The sequence below is a fragment of the Marmota monax genome, unplaced genomic scaffold (assembly GCF_021218885.2).
Source record: "Marmota monax isolate L192 unplaced genomic scaffold, Marmota_monax_Labrador192_F-V1.1 WCK01_AAM20220418_F8-fsc00006, whole genome shotgun sequence".
Lineage (NCBI taxonomy): Eukaryota > Metazoa > Chordata > Mammalia > Rodentia > Sciuridae > Marmota > Marmota monax.
Genome location: NW_026693712.1, coordinates 30857897 through 30874734, shown reverse-complemented (window position 1 = coordinate 30874734; position 16838 = coordinate 30857897).

Below are 16838 nucleotides of genomic sequence, written 5' to 3'. Positions count from 1 at the left end.
ATAGATGATAAATAAGTTAACACAAAAAATGCAATGTATTTATACATAGTAAGTTCTATAATTAAATAAACAAAACTATAGAGAATTAGAAAGCTGGAGTAATTTAAGGAAGTTAATATCTGAGAACACAATACTAAGCAGAAACAAGAAGTTATTTTCTCCAACAGCTTTCTTTAGGTTCCCTCCTTTTGACTAGTTGTAAATTGTACCCAATAAATCTTTCCTCCCCATTCATCTTTTTAAATATCTGTTAATACTACTCTGAACAGGGTCAATATTAGCTTTTGCACCACAATGGGAGATTGAAACTTAGCCAAGCGCTGCTTTTTTTTTTTTTAACTTATTGACTTGAGAAACATATTACCCAAGAGTTCTTTGTTTCATTCTCTCAATATAGCTGGTCTTTTTGAGGCTGTCTCATTTTACAGATAACAAACAGGATGCCCTGTTCCCTGAGCAAAACACACTGCCAATTTCCTGTCCATTGATATTCTGTTTTCCTACTTTTCTTCAGTCCATTAATACATTATTTCTTCTATTCCCCAATGCCTTTTTGTATGCAATAACAGATGTTCCCAATTTATGACATACATCAGAATTTTTGAAGAGTGTTGTTAGAAGCACATTTCAGAAGCTATCCAATAGAGATTCTAATTGAGTAGGTTTTGAATGCAGACCAAAAAGACACAGTTTCTGTAACTACCAAAGGTGATTCTGATATAGGATGTCCTCAGGAATTACATTGATAAAATTGAGTTACACCACTCTTCACATGAATATATGTCATAATCATTGTCTTGGGTAGTAGACAACAACAATTGAAGGGGTTCTATAGAAAAATCACTATAAACATTTAAGATTGTATTACTGTAACTCTTACAGATATTCCTCATCTCATATTTGTAGGGAAGATGACCTCCAACTGTTGAGAGTGTGTTTCCTAAGGTGGCACCAGAAACCCTGTTAACAGAACACACACACTTCAGGTTTGGGCATGTCTGAGCATCAGCATCAAATTCCTCACTTATTTCTGTCTTTAGAGTTTGGATTTTCAAATATGTCATAATTTCCTATTCATTCATGAGACTTTTTTTCACTATTGTGGCCTAAAATACACTTTCGTGCAATTCCTATAATTCTAGGTCAGAAAAATCACATATTAGAATTGGATGGAAATTTAAAAATTGTTGATTTAATCCAAACACTTTTCTTAAACTGATACCAAGAGATTCAATAAATTTATGCAGGTTATCTATTTTTTTAATTATGATATGGTGCCCAGTTGATCAAGCCATATTTACTAGCCATAACTCACATTTGGTACTAACCAATGTATTTTATGGCTTTTTTCTTATTTTCCCCTTATACTACTTGTATATGAATTGTGTAAGCTGTATCAGACCATGCTCCAAACTTCCGTTGTATTCTTCTCAGAATTGACTGCTGCACTGTGCTTACTCCAAAATGATATACAGCACATTTCTTTTTCTCCTTTTCTCTTTTTTGCTCCCTAACAGACACATGAAAAAAGAACATCAATTATTGGGATAGAAAAAAAAGGAAGAGAGACGAAGAGAAATGGGCACATGGAAAAGCCACAAAACCAAGCTGATCAGGTTGCCTTGGTAACTAGGTTCAAGATTTCAATTTTTTGAAAGTTGACCTTTCTTTGTAATTCAAGAGACAGAGCACCATCTAGTGGATTCATTGAAAATTCAAATAATCCCCACTTTCAGGTTCAATGCCCCAACAAAATGAGAGTATATTTTTTATTATTTTTTAATTTTGTAGTTCTTTTTTTCCTTTAGAAGAATGCAAAACTCACTTCTAAAATGCATATGTAGAGAGTAACACAGTCAGAAATTGTTTTAAGTGAATTCTAAAATGAAGAGTCCTATGCTTTCTGATTATAATTGCTTGTCAAGGTTTACAACACTACCATTTGTCACAAAGACAATATGTGTTTAAAACTTTTAAAGAATATGTGCATCATATCTAAAGTAATAATTTTGATTGTAAGATTATAAGTGGCACACAAAGCTGCATTCAAGAAAAGTCCCCATTTTGATTTATTTACAATAATTAATTTATATTAAGAGAAAGAAGAAAGGAAGGTTGGTGGGCAGGTTCTTTATTCTTTAGAAATATGGGTGTATTTGCAAGAAGATATAGATTCAAATCTACAAATACTTTTTCTTCATGACAATAATAGTCTGTTTTCAGTATCAGCTACCCAACCATATGTATAAATACAAAATTACAGTTAATGCAAAAATTGTTCCAATCCAAAAATACATTCATAAGGTATAATAACAGGGCCAAGATTATTTATTTTATACTATAGATTCTAGAATAATAACTTCCAGTTCTTGAAGCTTATCTAAATCATGTATATTCCAATAGAGTTCCAATTCTTTTAAGCCATTAGCTGAAGATTTTTTTATTTTGAGTTCTTGTATTTCAAGATATTTGGGCCATATGTCATGTCTCTGGGAACCCCAGGCTAGAATAATATTAATAAGAACTGGAGGGAAAAATTTGCAATGCTCATTTACACAAACACCAGTATTTCAAATAAGCAGATAGGCTTTTGTCAATTTTCTACACTTTGTATTCTTGATTGTCCATTTCACCTTCCATGTCCAGGATAACTCTCACTCTTGATCATCCTACAAGATTTGGCCTCACTTGCAAGAAAAATAGGTCTTCTATGATCTCATTAAAAACTGGATATGATTCTCTCTCAATAACTCAATCTTAGCTGAACATTGTAATCTTCTAGACTTCTTTCTTGCTTCTACTGTAGCTAGATCTTGGAGTCTATATGAGCTTCTAATTCTACATATCTTCCAGGAATATTCATGCATTAATTATGTATAAATGTATGTATACATAAACTGTGTAGTAAATTGTTGCCTCCTTGTTTAATATTGGATATTAATTCGTTCACATAGCCACTATTATCACATATCTATTATACTACTGACACTATTCTAATTTAAATTTTAAATGCATGTAGCTATTTTAACTAGCATGTTAGGCATTCTTGCATAACTAGTCTAAGGAGTGTAAGTTGAGAAATGCTGGTCTAAGTGAAGGTAAGCATGGTGACACACACTTTAATGTGATCACTAGACAGTCTTTGGTTTTAGGAGTATATACATTTTCTTCATATATTATTTTGTTAAATTTATTGTATTTCAAGCTCATAGAAATGATAGGGAAACTAAGATTCAGATCATAATTAAACATAAACTGCATTCAAAGAGAACTTCTTCATCTTTCCCTCTTTTCTCTTCCCAAAATAAAAGACGCAGTTAATTTTTTGCCATCATACCCGTTTTTTGTTTTTGTTTTTGTTTTGGTTTTTTTTTTTGAGAATGCAGATAATAAGAATTTGGCTAGCACTGTCGTTTAAGCCCTAGGCTATCTGATGTCAACATACAACTACTACTTCAATTACTGTCAGAAAATATTGTTGCATCCAAAAGAAAATACCATAATTGAGGTTTCAAAGGATGCATTTTCTCTGGGACTGAGAAAGCTACAGCATTTAAAGTATCAATAAATCTTCTCCTGACACAAATAAGAATGATTTCAAGGTCAATGTAAAGTAAAAGTTCTGCATAGTTATAAGTTTTGGCATAATCAGCTCTAACTCTACATAAGCTATAATTATTATCATCAAAATTATTTTTCAAGGTAAAGAAAAATGATCAAATCAAATTTTCTTCATGGAACATTTGCCTGCCTCTTTATTCCTTCCCATTGATTTTGTGTCTATCATTTTCTTAAGTATTATTTAACTTAGTGTGTGATCTACACACCAAAGTTGAAAAGTAATTGAATACATGATATTGTTTGAAACGGAATGCTATGTAATTTCAAATTACATAACGTGCAATCAGCATCCTATAATAAATCATGATTTTATCGTGGAATAAAATAAATCACTAGATAGATTTCTTTATGTTACATTCTGGTTTGTGTGGGGTAAGGGTACTGGGGACTGTGTTCAAGGGTGCTTTGTCACTGAGACATATTCCCCAGGTATTTTTATTTATTTTTTTATTATGCGACAGCATCTCACTAAATTGTGTAGGACCTTGTTAAGTTGCTAAGGCTGGCCTTGAACTTTCAATCCTCTTACCTCAGCTTCCTAAGAGTTATAAACATGTACGACCATGCCTGACTACTTTAGTTATATCCTATATCCATATGAATAGTTAAGACTGTCAGTGATTATTAATAATTAGTTACCATATATATGTGTGTGTGTACTTGTGTGTTTCCTCATTTCACAGCACACGTTTTAATTTTTAAAAAAGTAAAAACACTCTGTTAAGTTGATGCACAAGTAAGAACATGGAGGTAAGGATAGCAGAGAGTTTTATGGTGTTACATATATTGTAGTTGTAATTTTTATATGCAAAATAATAAGATGCCCTACTTATATAATAAGATGGCTTAAAGAAAGGCAATTTTAGTTTTCATAATGAGAAGTTCAGTTATGACTGAACTATCTTACTCTGTGCTTTTTGATTTGGTTCTTATTATTTCTATTATAGACTGAGTCACCTCATGGGAAAACATGTCTGATGTACAGCTCTAGGCTTGTATCCTATTCTATCAGCAACTATGATAGGAAAAAAAAAACAATCTTCTCAAAAATTACAGATAAAATCAGGGTTTATGAAAAGCTAACCCAGAATATGTGAGGAGCCCTTCATGAAGCAATCCCCTGCCCATAGGATGGGCTGATGAACTAAGTCTATATGTAGTCAGTCACTAACAGAAACACTGGACCCCAAAAAAGGATGAATGGTTCTCTTCCCCACTATCAAAAAAAAAAAAAAATCAGGGTTTCTTTGTGTGACAAAGGGGAACTACTAACCTAGTGGAGTAAAATGACAGATGTACATGCCACCAAAAACTGCTATAAGCTCCATTCATATAAAATTGTTAGAATTTAAGTGATATTAGTTTAACTGTATAAGTGAGTGTCACGTAAGTTTTATTGCTAGTCTAGGATTAGGAAAAATACACTAGCTCACACTTTTCCATTTTGATCAGGGCTAAGAATCCCAATCGTGACTGCCTTTAGCATTCTTCTGTTCTGTGCTTAGAAAAAGGGTCGTCATCTTTGCCTACACCAGCAACTGGCTGTTATAGAGTTCAACTGTCAAGGCAAAGGCGAAAGAAGAGACAGAAAATGAGAGAGAATGAGAGAAACAGAAGCATACTACTACCTCCTGCTCCTCTTGGGTTTTCTTGGTCATGCATCTCATGTTTATTTCGGTTTACAAGACCGGGTGAGATCATCAAGTAACCTATAGAAGGTCTGTCATTTTATTTTAAGTTATTCCATAAATTTTGATTTCTTAAAACTCTCTCTTCTCTTGACAAAGTTATGTTTAATTCATTTACCATCATCTGGAGCCATTAAGGTAAACATTGTTTTTATAGAGCTAGAGACTGTTGTATTTTATATGTTCTTAGCCATTTATGATTCCCTATACCTATTTTTCTTTTAAATTCTAAATTTTCATCAACATTGGATGGTTAGAAATCAAACAATTAAATTTGGAGAACATTCCTTGCTTCTAAAAAGCATATATTAATTCAGTAAGCTCAATGTCTACTTTAGAAGGTCAACAAAAAAAAGAGGGCAGCTGAATCAATAATGGAAAAAGACAAGCATAGAAATTGTCATCATTTTCTCATAGGGATCAGAAAAGAAATTTAATATGAATATGTGCATTTGTTAAAAAGATAAAACGAGCATCTAATAATTATATGTGGTATTTTAATTGCACATATTAAAATCTGACAGGAAGGTGACTAAAATATCACACTATAACAATAACAACCAAAATGATTCATTTCTCTTCTTTTAATAGATTAGAATGTTATTTAATACATAACAAAATAATGAGCTTGGTCACTATGGTCATAGACAATAGGTTGTTAAGAGGAAAGAAGGAATGTGGTAACTTATGTGATTTAACCCCTTACTTTATAGATGATCATTTGAAGAGCATAGCAACTACTAGATGTGTACAAGGCCATGCAGTTATTACTTAAAGAGAAGTATAACAAAACTATACCTAGAACAAAAATACATGGCCTTTTCGTTTTTAATAAATTGGGGTAGAATAATATGCATCAATAATTATGTCTTATGCTTTATTCTGACTACTTCATACCTGACTCAAAAAATAGTGATTTGCAAACTATAACTTTTAAGACACAAACATATGCCATAGAGATATGTATTTAAAATGATATGTTAAAAAGAAGAGGGGATGGGATGCAGCTCAGTGGCAAAAAAAATCTGTCTTTCATTTGCAAAGCCCTGGGCTCAACCCCCAGTTCCAAAAAAGACAAAAAAAAAAAAAAAAAGGAAAGAAAGAAAGAACCTCACACACACACAAAAAAAAAAAATAGAAAAAGAAAACCCTTTCATGTATAACTGATTAGAATGAATAAATAAATAAAATAAAAAAGGTGAGAAAGATATTATCCATTGAGATTTTTGTTTACTGGATAAGCCCTGCTATTTATTCTGTGCTTTTTAATTGCAATTAAATTTAATTTAAAAGTAATTAATATGCCAATAGCCATAATTTTAATATTTTAAGCTGAAAGTTCTCCTCAATTTCAAATTTAAAATAATATAAATTATTCTTAATATGATGATATTAGATTACAAAAGATTATAACCTCCAATCCAAATCTTTTAGTCTATTCCAAGAGCCACAAAAAAATCAAGAGTTGTTAAGGGTGTTTTTAATTATTCCATGGCCAACATTTACAAAGATTCAAAGTGGTTATGGGAAAACACAGACACTTTCATAAAACTTTAACAAGAAGGTCAGTTAGACAAATTATATGGAGAGATCATTTGAAAAGAATACAAAGTAGCACACAATAAAGGTCCACACTGTTTTTCAAACACATAAATATAGGCATTTTGAAAGGGATACAAGGCATGACAATCCTTGTTTATTTATGCCAATCTTTTAACCTTACTTTCTCTCTTGTTTTCCTTCAGTTCTTCTCTAAGTCAGTGCTTCTCAAAGTTTAGTCTCTGAACTCTTGGTAATTTCTGACACCCTTCCAAGGAGTTTGAAGGTCAAAAAAACTTTTTTATTCATTTACTTATGATATTTGCTTCTTTTGCTATGTTCAGATTTGCACTAATGTTGCAAAATCAGTGGTAAAATTGCTGTCTTCGTAGAACCTATTAAATCAATTGCATCAACACACACATGTGATTATTTCACTCTTCAATGTCATACAGTCCCAGAAAAACTAGCAATAACAACAGCAAGTTTCACTTAAGAATGTTTTGATGAAACAATTAAAACTAATTTAATTGAACCTTAACAATGAGCATACCTCTTCTCAATGTTCTATTGAGAAAATGGAAAGCACATACAAAACATTTTTGTTCTACATTCAATTATTATGGTAATCTAGGATGAAAGCCATTATGTGATTGAATTTGAGTTGCTTTTTTTGTAGAGCAACATGTTTGCTTGATAGAATGACTGATGGACAAACTATAGTTATTCAGACTCAAATATATGTCTGATACTTTTTTCTCAAAAATTTAATGATGTGGAACCTATAAAGTAAAACTGAAAATATTTGTCTCCCATGATAACATTTTGAGCTTTCAGTTTAAAATCATAATTCTACAAAACTAATGTTCATATTCCTTCCAAATTCTTAGACTATTCTGAAGAGATTAGTGATGATAAGAAATACATTTTTTTCAAAATATTGCCTAATGTAATGTGTCAGTATTTGGAAGATGTGGAAAATGCAGTGAATTGATAATTTTCAAACAGTTAATTTAAAAATCATTCATTTGGAAAATATCCATTTAAAATGTAAGAAGACCAACAGATTTTAATATATTAGCATTAAAAATTTATTGATGTAGTTTCCCATTCCACGTAGGAACTAAACTTTATGAACTACCACTTGTTAAGTTTTGGTGTATTATTAAAGAATAATACCCAATGTTATCTTAAAAGTTTATTAAGTACTTCTTCCTTTTAAAATCATCTCAAGGTGAGGTCAAATTTTATTTATATACATCAGCAAAACAAGATTGGTTGTTTTGAATACAGAAGCAGATTTGAGGATCCATCTGTTTATTATTAAGCAAGGCACTGAAAAGATTTACAAAACTGTAAAACAATGCCCCTCTTTAAACTGATTTTTTAAGTTTGGAAATTATTCTTATGGTTCTAGAAATGTAAGACATTTCTCTAATAGTTTTATTCTTGAGGTATTAAATTAATTAAAATTAGCAGTTGTTAGCAATATGCTTTAATTTGTAACATAGCAAACAGAAAGAAAACACAAGTTCTTTGTGCTCTCAGTAAGTTTCAAAGGAGCCAGTTTGAGAACAGCAACTCTAAATCAATACATTCATAAAAATACAAATTGCATGATTATAGCACGCTCCTTAACTGTTCTGTCTCTTGTCTAATCATGCTCTGAACACACTGCGTTTCTAATCTACTACAAACCTTTACTACATTCTCTTCATCCATTTAACAAAAAAAGCTATTTAGATCTGGTGCCTGACTACCTATAATATTCACTGTGAGCAGTTTTAAGCTATATCAAGCTTAATCCACAAATAAATTATATATCTTTATCTTGTCCAGGTGTCTATTCATTTGAAATGCCCTTTCCTCTCCCACCCTCCTTCCACCTCCCACATGGGACCCACACACATATCATATCACAGGCTTTCTTCTTTTCCACTTCAGGAATTTTTCAATGGTCATCTCTAGGAAGCCTTCCTTGCTATTCTTCCTGGCCACAGACAAAACAGATCTTTCTAAAAGAAAAAAAAAAAAAAACCAAAAACCAAAATAACCAAAAACTGATCCTTCTTTCTCTTAAGCCTTTTTTTTATGTTTATGTTTCTTCCCATTTTATGATATTATGGCATCTCTAAACTAGAACCCATAGCACGTAAGCATATAAAAAATTGGTTTCTTCATAATTTTAAGGAATGCCATTAATATTTTATAAGCAGACTGTGTTTTTTCATCCCTTTTATGTTAGTTGGATATATATGATTTTTCAGATGTTGTTCGTAAGCCACAATTGTACCCTTTTATATTTCACTCCATAACCCATAGTTCTACTTTGTTGTCTGGTTCCCTATTAGACTCTGTCTGGTACTCAATGTATTTTTAAGATAAACACTGGTTAAATTCTAGTGTGCTGGAATGTTCACTTCTGTCCATTTAGTATGACTTTATATTTACTTTGCAGTGACTACTTACTAATCCTAAATCACTTAGCCACCACCAAAATTCACACCCTCTGATACTTATTTTTAAATGATTTATTATTAAGTTGTTACCTTTATGACATTGAAAAACTATTTGTGCTTTCAAAAAGTCATTGTGATATTAATTATATTTTATTGCCATATGTGCTCCTTAAACGCTACTTTTCTGTATTTAGTGCAGATCTTGGTCAGACATGTCTGTAGCACCTTCTGGAAATTTTGCCTTGTTAGGAAGGCAGCAGTCATATCTTCTCCAGGTAACATTGTAAAAGGCCTTCTGCCTTTCCGAGCATAATTAAGGTATTTTATATTATTATCTGAAAATATGTCTTGGCAAGCCAAGAATATATTGTCAGTGTATGTAGCATCTGTACACTGGTTAAATACTTAAACCTGCAGTCAACCCCTCAGTATCTGTAGGGGATTGGTTCGAGGATCCGGTGCAGACAACGAAATCTTTGGATGCTCAAATGTCTTATAAAACAACATGGCATTTGCATATAACTTCTGCACATCACCTTATATAGTTTAATTGTGTCTGGATTAATACAATGTAAATGGTATGTAGTAGTCTTTATATTGTGTTGTTTTGGACATACTAATAACTATGAAAATCTGTATATCTTCATTACCAATGCATTTTTCCTGAATATTTTCAATGTACAGTTATTTGAATCCACAGATGGGGAACATACACTTATGGAGAGCTGACTTTATATTCTTTTCCTGGAGATAAAGAATATCACATCAAGCCATGACACTTTAAAGAAAAAATTTAAAATGCCCTATTGTTAGAATGTCTACTTGAGGTTGAGGAGGATATCAAATTAAATTTTTCAGTAGAATGACAAAGGACTACCCCAGGCAATCATTGTGTAAGGTTTGAGAGGAATTTGACTGAGTCCTATTAATTGAGAAAAGATTGGAAGTAATCATGATAGGAGCTGAAGTTTTGATTTAGGGAAAGAAATCTTTCTAATCAAAGCCACATCCTCTATCTCACTTCTCTTGGAGTTTATTGGATAGTATTCTGTCTCCACTAATCAAGTTATTTTATACCTCCATTATCTGTTTTCCAGCTTTCCTATAAACCCTAATGGTTTACAGAGTGGTGATGGTAGTGACTATTTTCATTACAGAAACAACAGTGGGTTGGAGGCTGAGATTTACTGCTGAACCTGAAATATTTCTTTTTCTTTCTTTTTCTCTAAATTCAATTGATGGAGCCACTCTGCAGGGAACAGAACAGCTGAAAGGAATAGAGACCAGAGTATCACCAAGTATAAAAGAAGCCTTGCCTCAGGGTGTCCATTGAAGGGGGAGGGTCATTACAGGAAGATGGCAGAACTATGGCAGACAGTAAGTGGGAGCAAAGGGGAGAGACAGGAGAAAGGGAGGAGGGGTAGGAGACAGAAACATACTGGACAAAGTCTGTAAACACATTGTACCAGCAGAAATGCAGTCATACTGACATAACAATTTTTGTTCTTCAAAAAATTTTCCAATATATTTATTTTTCTTTAATTTTTTAGAAGGGAGGAGTTAGAGAAGTGGAGTGGAATGGCCGAGGCATTAATTACTGGGGTGGAGGTGCAGAACAAAAATCTAGTCATTGAAATACAAGAAAGAAGAAAGAAGATAACTCCCATCAAAAAAATATTCTGAGCTTGTCAAAAGCAGTAAGAAAGACAATCTTTATCTGAGTGCAGTAGGAGAATAAGACTGAGCTCAACTCTGAGTTCAGAATGAGTGGGTACTTATTGCTGGCACGTAGACTGAGAGCATCAGAGAATGGAAATCACTAAAAGGAAACATCAAGGGGGAGCGGTGGTTAAGGTTCTTGATAAACTGACCTGACAGGATTCTTGCTAAAGGCAGGAGTCCAAGGAACTAGATACCAAGCTGTGGGATGAGGAATTTGATTATATATCAAGAAAGGGGGATTCTCCTTAAGCTGACCAAGTAGGATACTTGCTAAAACTGTTCTCCCAGTGATGGACATAGAAGGCCAAGCAGAGGTCTAGTTGAGGAGAGAGCTCAGAGGGGCCTGATTAAGTTTCACCAAAGTCATGGTCCTTTTTGGCCATCTAACTTGCAGACAGGACACAGTCAGAAGAGTATAATGACAGAGAATCTCTGTCACCCTTCATCTTAATGACACTTGGAAATCCTAGATGTGTGTGTTATTCTATGTCATAATTAGCCTATCTGTCAAAGGCTACCTTTGTGCACTTGGAAAGGTAAATTAATCTGTTCTGTTAATCTCTTCATTCTATTTTGTGTTCCTTCCCTTGCAACTCTGCCCATTTCCCTTCCACCCCCGCCCCCCACACACCATTATTAATTTTATTCAATAAACTGGCTTATGAAAGAATTCTAAATTGGACATATTTTATTTTGGTCACTGAATTTAATTATGACTTAAAAGACAGGTTATGTAGAAATGTCCCAAATGTGTTGATGCAAAAGAAGACATTTCAGGAAAATTTTGAAACAAGGCAGTATACTGAAAAAGTTAGGAACACTTGTATTATACTCAGTTAGAATTATCACAGACTTTTATAGCTGAGAAGTACTTTGGAGTTAACTAATTGCATGAATGCATAGTCGTGTGACTTACATCCTTGGAGTTGGTAGAATGACTCTAGATCAAGGAAACCAAAGAGAGACAGATTGTGTTTCACAAAAATATGTTGTGCTAAAATTAAATGTCAAAATTAGTTGTTGTTCAAAATCACTTTATTTTACATATTTAAAAAGTAGTAAATGTCAACTCTATGTATACAAATACCATAAGCATTACAGAACGGCTGCATACTAGAAATTTCACTTTTAAGCCATTTGTTCTAAGCAGATCGAATTCTAGCAAGAAAATCCATTTCCAATTGTTTTCAAAGTTCTTTGGGAGGCAAACCTGAGAAGGACAAAGAAAGATGGATTTTCCAAGGTCATTTTACATAAAGGATAAATATGCACCTAAATCACTATAATTCTACCACTCTTGGGGGTGGTAATGGCCAAATTAAATTGTTACATTGTGTACATGTATATATGTAACAACAAATCTCATCATTATGCACAACTATAAAGCCTCAATTTTAAAATGTGGAAAAAATAAAGTAGCAGAATTTAGCAGTTTTCTAAAATAAATAAATAAATAAAAGATACAATTTCTATTTAATGTTATGGTGTAGATATTACTTGTTGCCCAAAAGCTCATATGTGAGAAAATGCAGAAAAAATTTAGAGGTGAAGTGATTAGGTTATGAGATCCTTAACCCAATCCGTATGCTAATCCCCTGGTAAAGATTCACTGAGTAGTTAATACAGGCAAGTTGGGTATGGATAGAGGAGGTAAGTCCCTAGGGGTATGCCTTTGTGGATTATATATTGTGCTTGTTGAGCAGATACCTCTCTCTCTCTCTCTCTCTCTCTCTCCCCCCCCCCTTCTTGATGTGATTTCTTGAGCTTATTTCTTCCACCATTCTGCCATGATGTTCTGCCTCAACTCAAGCCCCATGGAATGTAACAGATATAACAGGCTATCTATGAACTGAGCCCTCTGAAACCACGAGCCCCCAAAGAAACTTTTCTTCCTTTAATTGTTCTTGTTAGATTTTTTTTTATCACAACAGCTGTGAAAAAACTGACCAAAATACTTAATTTGCGGTCTAGCATTCAATTGAAATCATCTATACTAATTGGGCAATGGTGGCACACATCTGTAATTGCAACAACTCTGGAAGCTGAGGCAAAAAGACTACAAGCCTGAAGCCAGCTTGGGCAACTTTGCCAGACTCTGTCCCAAAATAAAAACTGAAAAAGGACTACAAAGGCAGTTGTTCAGTGGTTAAAACACTCCTGAATTCAATCCCCAATACTACACACACACAAACACATACACCCAAAGAGAAAGAAAAGAAAAGAAAAAGGATTTCCAGATCAAATCAAAAAACATATACCGAGGAATTACATTTCTAAATGTCATGATAGAAATAGACTTTTTATTTATCTTTAAAAACATTAATTTTTTGTCTATTGAAGGGCAGCAAAAACATGGACACAGTCTAGTGAGGGCTAACAATGGAAGAAAACTTTAAGTATTAGAAAGTGAAAGATTCTTTCTAATTTCTAAAAATAGTAAATTGACCCAAATACATTTAGGACATTTTTTATAGAAGCATACTGAGTTTCTTTCTCCTTACTTTTTTATTGTGATGATTCTAGTATAAGCATTTTAGAATCAAGTAGTTAAATTAATCAAATAATATATCTGGTTTAAGTTCCTTGCATATCTGGCTAGTGATTTGAGTAAATTGATCTTCATCAGATCAAAATATAGGCAATATTTTGCTCCTCAGTTTCCCTCTTCCTAGTAGAGTTCTATTTACTTTTTTCAATTATGAAAAATGGTAGAAGCAAAGAAAAGGTTAAATTTTTACTTTCTTTCAAATTATGAAGAAAATATAAATTTTGTACTTAGAAGGTGAACACTCTGTTACACAGATAGCTCTGTGAAAATGATTGTTCAAATTTAACAAATATTTGGTTAATTCAGGAAAAAAACTATTAAATATATGTTGATATTTTAAAAACATTCAGGTATCTCTCTTTTTAAAACAATAATTTGTTGTTTGTGGTAATAACACTTAACATGTGGTCTATCAACTTAAATTTTTAAGTGTACAATATACCACTAACTATAGGTTCAAAGTTGTACAGCAAATTTCTAAAGCCTATACATCTTGCTTACCTGAAAGTTCATTTAATTCCCCATTTCTCCCTCCCTCATCTGCTGGGAAACAGCATTCCAATCTCTGATTATATGAATTCTAATTTTAAATATCTCACATAAGTGGAATCTTTCCACAACTGGCTTATTTCACTTAGCACACTGTCCTCAGGATTCATCCATGTTGTTGCATACTACAGAATTTCTCTCTTCCTTTTCCTCTTCCTCCTCCTCCTTTTGCTCTTCTTCTCCTTCTCCTCCTTCTTCTTCTCCATACTTAGAATTGAACCCAGGGATGCTCTACTACTGAGCTACATCTCCTTTTTGTTTTTGTTTTTGAGACAGGGTTCCACTAAGTTGTCCAGGCTGGCCTCAAACTTGACATCTTCCTGCCTCAGCCTTCCAAGTTGAAGAGATCATAAGTTTGTGCCACTGTGCTACGTTTCCATATTTTAAAGACTGAACAGTATTTTCTTATAGGAATATGCCCCCATTAAAAAATGTATTCATCTGCTAAAGGACATTCAGGTATATTTCAGGTTAGCTATCATGACTAGTGCTGTTAAAAAATAAATAAATAAATTCTAGTATCTCCTGACATCTCCATTTCAATTCTTTTGGATAAATACTTATGACTATGCTAGATGATGTACTATAGCTTTAATTTTTTGTGGCATGTCTATACTGCTTTCCATAAAGTTTGCATCATTTTGCTTATCACCAAAAGTGCAAAGGGTTCCAATTTGTCCACCTTATTGTCAACACTTGTCTTCATTTTCTTGCACTATTTTATAAAAGTCATTTGTATATGTATGAGATAATTTCTCACTTGTGGTTTTGACTTTAATTTTCCTGATGATTGGTGACACAGCATTATTCATATACCTGTTGGCCATTTGTACATCTTTGGAGAAATGTCTATTCAAATCCTTAAACTGTTTTTATGTTGGGTTGTTAGGGTTTTTGCTATTGAATTGTGAATCCCTTATATATTTTGGATATTAATTTATTTCAGATGAATGATTTGCAAATATTTTCTCCATACCATATGACACTTTTTACTCTACTTTTTCCTCTGCTCTGTAGAAGCTTCATAGTGTGGTATAGTTCCATCATTTGTTTTATTTATTTATTTGTGGTTTTGATATCTTATCCATGAAATCACTCTCAGGATCAATCTATATTCTCAAAATCAGAATATTCTATAAACCTTTTTAATCTATGTTAATCTTATTAATTTCCTCAAGACCATGCATTGAAAGATTTCACCAGTTTATCTATCTTGTCACTAATAGCTTTAAATTAAAAAAAAAAGTAATATAAAATAATCACTGCTAATGTTGACTTGGCAAATTACTCCTTTAAATCCAAGATACATTTTTTAGTGTATTATAAAGTATTCACTATTCTTTTTAAATCAAGTAGTGTTTTTTGTACAATTTATAGTTACAATTTTTAATGTTTAGGTTTCATTCTTTGATATTTTGATTTTTGCATGTGAACTGAACTTGCATTTCTAAATGGGTTGGGTTCAAGTTATATGAAAAATATAACACTAAGTTAAGTTTAATTAGAAAACAATTAAGAAACTCAAATGAAACTTATTGAAACAAATCTTACATCTAATAAGTTCTCTAATTTGTTGAATTTATTATTTATTCAGAAAATAATAGTCCCAGAGACTTAATTATAGAATAAAATGAGTATTTTCAGATTTATACTGTCAGAAAAAGTGAATGTATTTTAATTCAAATATAATCCATTTACCATGTGTAAGTCATCTATTACTATGACTTACATAGAAGAACCTGTGCATATATGAACTTCAAATATTTTGGCTTATAAAATTACACCTGATTTCTAAATCCATGATTGAAATCATTTATGAAAGAGTTGACTGTATCATCAACTATACAAAAAAGGTATAAATGAACTAATCTAATTCATTTTATAACTATTTCTCCTTCTATACATAACTTCTTTTTTTTTTAACTTTAATGTGTCCTTCCTTAGCAGTCAGTGCTTATCTTTATCAACTGCTTTCTTATCTACTGGTCCACTACCTAAGTACATTTAAACCTACATGAATTCAAGAACACACCTGTTTATATCTGTATGTCATTAAACATGCTTTGTTTACAGTAATAGTATCTAATTAGCAATGCAGTAATTTTAGAAGTTAGATTAATGGCTGATGACACATTATTAACCTATTATCTTCCCCCTCACTAATTTCTGCTCTTGTGTTCTGCTCCTGTATTTCATTTATTTGTCACATTTTATGAATATGATATTTGTTCATCTTTGTTCTCTGCCACACATTTTATTTATTTTGCTTTATATCTTTTTAAAAAAAAAATTATACTTATTTTTAGGTGTAGATGGACACAACACAATGCCTTTTTTTTTATGTGGTGCTGAGGATCGAACCCGGGTCCCGCCTGTGCTAGGCGAGCGCTTTACCGCTGAGCCACAATCCCAGCCCCTTTATATATTTTTTATTTGAGTACATTTGTTCAAGATTGAGATGAAATTAAATTTAGTAGGAAGTTTTCTGGGACAAAAACCCACACCAGATAAAAGTGAAAAAATGCAGAATGTGAAGGATTTTTAAAGTTCTAAATCATGAAGGACAGATTGTCTTCTCTTATTTCTTTTTCTTTTTTTTTTTTTTGAGTGTTTAATGCTTTATGAAATGTTGTCTTCATTTTTTTCTCTCACTGAAACAAGTTCAAAGGAAAGTTTGAAATAATGATTTAAGAAAGATTTTTTTCAAGAGGT